The 6,000-nt window shown below is 44.4% G+C and overlaps 1 protein-coding gene across 1 annotated transcript in view; it reads left to right on the forward strand.

The window, feature by feature from the left end:
• LOC147032614 (calcium-dependent secretion activator 1-like) overlaps positions 1 to 6,000 on the forward strand; it is a 488,157-nt gene that overhangs the window by 401,132 nt on the left and 81,025 nt on the right. The gene's annotated exons all lie outside the window — the stretch shown is intronic.

The following is a 6,000-nucleotide window of genomic DNA, read 5'->3' on the forward strand; positions in this document are numbered from 1 at the left end:
TTGTAGCACATCAACGTTAAAGTTTTTGGTGCAAGTTTTTTAGAAGCTTGCCATTCATTTAATATGTGTACTAGGATGCTGATATTTAGCATGGAGGTTCCTTTGGGGTATACTATTGGTGTAGTGAAGTTGAAATTAACAAATGATTTTTAAAAAAATTTAAATTTCAACTTAAGATGGTGTCAAAGCCACCCAATGCTCGCCTGTTTCTACTAGACGCTTGCCATTCATTTAATATGTGTACTCATTTACTGATTACAATATACAAATACATATATTGCTTTAAAATTATTTGGATCAGACTTCACTGCAATGCTTTATTAAAAAAAATATTATTAAAGACGATAAATGTATAAACAGGCGAGCATTGGGTGGCTTTGACACCAACTCGAGTTTTATATATTATGCAGACAACACGAGAATTATTGAGAAAGTGGATGGGTAATTCGCATCTCCAATCGCATCGCAACGCCGCACAGAGCATCATCTCGAAGTGAGGAAGGGGTTCACGGTTTAGGAAATTAGTTGAAAAGATGTCCTTCATAATTGTGTGTGATCAAAACAAATATATCATCAATCAAAAAAGCATGCTGATCATTAGTTGCAATGTGGAACAGCTCATTGGTGCTTTTATAAGGCACGAGGGAATGCGGAAAACGCCGTCGTGTACGCATGGGCAAGACGTCGACATACCTCTGAACTGGGGTGAGGAAGCACACAGTTTATCAACTGAAAACCAAACGGAACTCGAGGCAAACTGTCAAAAGAGAGTCTGCACCATCGATGGTTTCGTGTTTTGCCACCAAACAACCAGGAGATGGTTGATATTTTGTTCTATAGATCTTAAAGGCATTTTTATTTTCTACAACTACGGGTTTCAATTTGTCTATGCCTGCATCATCGGTGCAGAGACTTCTTAACCCCCAGTGGTACTCCATTAAACGTTTTAACCCCAGTGTGAACTCCTCTTTCAATAGAGCCCAGGAGCCAAATATTCTGTTGGAGTTCTAAAAATGGAATTCGTTCAACACTCACTACATGTAAGGTTTGACTTGACAGAGTGCTCGAATAGTCCTCCTGGAACAACCCCCAGGTAGTGTGTCAGGTCAAACTGTGGTGTCAGTTTTTATCTGGAAGCCATTTTGGTGGCTAAGGGGTGTGACAGGTTAACTGAAAAAATTGGCAAAGGAGAAACATCATGCTATTCTTCAATCTTTGCTATTCTTCAACCGATTGTGGTGATTTAGGTAGCGTTGGGTTTACCTTCTGATGCATAAGAATAGTTCATGAAAGAAATGTAATGTTGACCCCGGTAAGAGGTCGCTCGAGGTCAAAAGGTCACGTGATTACAATTTTACATACTTTTGTCGGTGTTTTGAAAAACTGATAATATACTTCGGTACGAACTTGATTCTGACCAATGGTAAGAATGAGAAAGCTTTATTTGAGTGCTTCAAACAAGGCAATAAGAGTAAATACTCAGAGCACAGTGAAAAATTACTAATTATGTGAAAAAATCTCAGCTGTGCAATCAGAGTGTTTCTAGGACTCGAAAACAGTACGTGTACTGTGTTGTATTAAAGAATCTACTGGTCAGCCATCCAGTTATAGACTATTAAAAATCAGCGTCATCATCACAGAATAATATGCAGGTTCAATTTGTTGGCACAAGGTATAGAAGAGGCTGTGTTACATCATACCAGAGTAAATTCTGACTTGGGCCAACACCCGCATATTTTATGTTCAAGTCAATCACACTTCATTCTACATGCTCGTTTAAACGGTCCCGTGTTTCAAGTCCAGTCACGTATGTCCGTAAGTACTGTATCTTCCTCACTATCGGAATCACCAAACCCAATGTCAGAATCGGCCTCCTCGTGGTCTGATACTAGCGGTACCACATCCTCACATCCCCCCTTTGGCCAATAGAACCGCCCGTTTGCCATCCCTGAAGCTGCCGCCAAGAACAGTTTGGTGTCCGACTGGCAGATTCTTTTGTTCCTTCTGGCACCGACGTTCGGCTGTCGATGCACAGAAACTGGTTTTCTTCTTTGGATTCGCAATGTATTTTGGTCCCTGCTTTGGAATTGGTGGTGCAGGACCTTTAATTTTGACCTCCAGGGCCATGGATCCTCCTCGTTTTGCTCGCTCTCCTGCCTTAATCGACTTGGCAGTGTACTGGTCGAAAACTACGTCAACACATGTGCACCCATTCTTTCCTAAAGGAGCCATTGTAAGGTCGTCATGTTTGGTAGCCGGCACACCAAAGGTTGACGTACCATCAGCCTTCAACATCTGTACTGGAGCCATGACATCAATCACTTGTGCTGCTGACATGCTCTGAATCGGTAGTGGAGAGAGAAGAGACTACCATCTAAGACTACCATCTGAATGTACAAGAGAGTAAGGCACTGTTGCAAGTTCATAACCGAGCATCTCTTTCAGGTTTATGTCCCTGGACCCCACAGAGATGACAAGATGTCCGAATAGATCACGGTTAGCAGCCACGGTGATGGTTTCGTCTGCGGTAGTTTTCATTACAAAAGTCTTTGCCAGAGTGTCGAATGTATGGAACTTAAGGTTTGTTTTGGAATTTCAGAAAACCACTTTCCTTGTTTTTGAGCCTTTATTCTACAAACATCTTCATCTGTGCTTCATCTAACTCGTAGGATTGGAGTAGGTACTTTTCATGATCTGGAGGCATTACCACTTCTGTGGCAATGTTGATCAGTGACAGGGTTTCGTCATCATTTTCTTCTCCATCAAATGACAAAGGGTCGGTCATGAGGCCTCATGTGATGGCGGACAGCAGCTTAAGAACATCTCCTTCATCACTCTTTCGTCTCACTTGGCCTTGACACTCGCTCATTTCAGTTTTCATCAGTTTTGCCATTCGGTACAATAAATGTATCCGTTCATCATTGGTGAGTGTCGTTGTATCGGGGCAGTAAGTCGGATCTTGCAAGGTTGGCGAAGCAGCCTTCTGGTAAGCAGCATTGATATCATACAGAGAAATGGAGCTGGAGTACAGTAACTCAGACAGGGAGTAGTCATATGGCTGGTGGAATGCGATGTCTTTGCTAAAGTGTTTTTTCAGTCGCAGTTTGAGTCGCTGACCAGTATAGGATTCTGAATCCACACCTTTCTCTTTCAACAGGGCCGTGTATTTTGGCTAGCAGTAACCCCATATGGAAGGCTTTGCCTGCCTCTATATCAGGTCCAATTTCTGCAGCTTGTTCGCTCAAAGCTATAGCGTACGTTGTTTCCCCTGTCTCCTCATTGTATCCAGTAAACTTCAGGTTTGTCTTGCTGACATACGAGGAATAGCACAGTTTGTGGTATTTGGCCTCTGCAACTGCCAGATCATTGTTAATGCCACGAGGTAGCAGTAACATGTCATTGTCATTCGGTTCTACTGCAGTTTTCAGGATGGCATCAGCAGCTTGAAAAGTCACAATCTCCTTCACCTTCTTGTGTTTTGGTTTTTTGTTTTTTGTTTTTTAAAATAAAAGAGGTACTCACACCAGTCAATTGGAGTTGTTTTTGACTGGGACACCCTTGATGTCTCAGCAGAACCACAGGAGCCGCAATCGTTGCTGACAGATGCTTCTGATGGCCTTGGAGGTTAAGCATGCTTTCACCGTTGGACAGAGTGCAAATTCTGTGCAATTGTACATGATTCGTAACACTTGGAGTGCCAAAGAAAGGGTAGGTCAGCAAGATGGTCTATATCTGGTCTGAAGCGATCAAAGACGTCATCATCACTTGTGCATTTAAATTTGGTAAATCATGAATGTGATTAAGGTGACACATTCCTGTCACGTGATCCTTTAACCCCGAGAGACCCCATGTCTGATCCACTGTTATATTTCTGGTATGATGTGCTATCCTTGTGCATTAAAAGACCAACACAATGGCACCATAAAACACTGAAATCAGTTGAAAAGTGACAAAGATATCAGTGATTATGGTTCCCCTCACCTCAACTTGTTCAGTGGTGTAACCTGCCACACACCTAGCTTATAAAGTGGCTTCCAGATAAAAACTGAAACCACAATTTGACCTCACATACTACCTAGGGTTGTTCGAGAAGGACTATTCTCGCCATCTGTCAAGTCAAAATGTAGATGTTGCGGCTGTTGAATGAACTCAAGATTTTCAAGTCCGAGCTCCTGGACTAAAAATGTGGCACAGCCATTACATTCATGCTGGTACTTTCTCCCTGGCCATATGTGAGGTTTGAAACTGTGGCATCTTTGGAATCTGTCGAGCCATCCTATGCTTTCCATGAACGGTGTTTCTTGTTGTTGTTGTTCATATGATGTCGAGGAAGGGGTAAACCTATTGGAAATGGCATGCACTTTCTCTTGCAACATTAGCCTGGAGAGTTATTTCTTCATCACGCGGAAACAAACTAGCAAAGCATACCCCGATCTGTTCTCACTTTCTTGTCTTGATGTACTATTACTGTCCCTTCTTGGCTTACCCTTCATGCATTTTGACTCACCATTTATATATTCACAAACACTCGTAGCTGCTACTCCTATTTTTCAACCACTGGGTTGGTCAGATTCGCCAACAAGAAAACGATCAACCACCACTTATTTTTCTTTTATTTGCAGCACGTGGCTGTGAATAGCATCATTTGCTGAGGGCTCAATTGTGCCGCTGATGCAATGCCCTTTATAGGTTATGGCAGGAATTTGGAATTTGGCTAGGGTGCCGGCGATAGCTCTCCTCCTCATTGCAAAGGGCACCGTGGTATCTTTAACATACACCAACTAATGCTGGTGGACATGACGTTCAGTTTATTGTGCATCCGAATAACGGCACACACATTGATGCTTCGCTATCTATGAGACACCAGAATGACAGTTTGTAGCTTAGCCCGAGATTTCAACCCAAGCCGAGAGGCTTCGAGGCGAATATGCGTACATCTAGGCCATCCTGCCAGCCCTGATCAGGTCGGGTCAGGCATGGGAGCATGTGCCAGAACAGCACGTCGCTGCGTCCACTTTCCGCCGGTACTCCAGGGGCCTCCGTTTGGCCGTTCCCCAGGCAGATGCCAGGCCCATCCCCATCTCCTTGAGATGATGGTCAACCTGCTGCAACCATGAGGCACGTGGTCGGCCCACTGGCCTCCTCCACTCATGAGACTCCCTCGCTGAAAGAATCTGGTGAGCAGGATCAGCGTCAGGAAAACGAGCCACATGTCCATACAGCCGCAACTGACGCTCACGGACCATGCAGGTAACAAATCTCATCCGAGTCTCTCTCAGCAACCGCTCGTTGGACACAAAATCCGACCAGCGATAGCCAAGGATTCTCCGAAGAGACCTGGTACCAAAGGAATTAAGTCTCCGTCTCAGATCCTTGGTCAGAGTCCAAGTCTCGCACCCATAGAGCAAGACTGGAAGTACCAAGTACCTGAAGACTCGGACTTTCGTCCTCCCGCACAGGTACCGGTAGCACCACACCCCATGATCCAGTGAATCCATGACTCCCCAGGCATGACCCAGACGTCTATTGACCTCTGACTCGCAGCCAGCAGAGACATGAATTTCACTGACAAGGTAAGTGAATCTCTCCACGACCTCAACATCCTCACCACAAACAGACACAGACAGGATAGCAGCATCCAAGATGTCACCAAAAGCCTGGATCTTAGTTTTGACCCAAGAAACCCGTAATCCCAACGGCTCCGACTCCTCATTCAGCACCTCGAGGGCCCCTAAAAGGCTATATAAAGTCTCCACAAAGATGACTGCATCATCTGCAAAATCAAGGTCCGAGATCTTGACATTCCCATTCCCAACGATGCACCGCAGCTTGATCTCTCAGACATCCTCCCTAAAATCCAGTCCATACAAGTGCTGAAAAGTGTGGGGGCCAGTACACACCCCTGACAAACTCCAGTAACAACTGGGAATAAGTGAGAGATGGTACCACCACACTTCACAGCACTCTCAGTACCAGAGTAGAGTTCAGACATCAGATCGA

The sequence above is a fragment of the Eptatretus burgeri genome, chromosome 2 (genome assembly GCF_056783735.1).
Source record: "Eptatretus burgeri isolate ZD-2024b chromosome 2, Ebu_testis_v1, whole genome shotgun sequence".
NCBI lineage: Eukaryota > Metazoa > Chordata > Myxini > Myxiniformes > Myxinidae > Eptatretus > Eptatretus burgeri.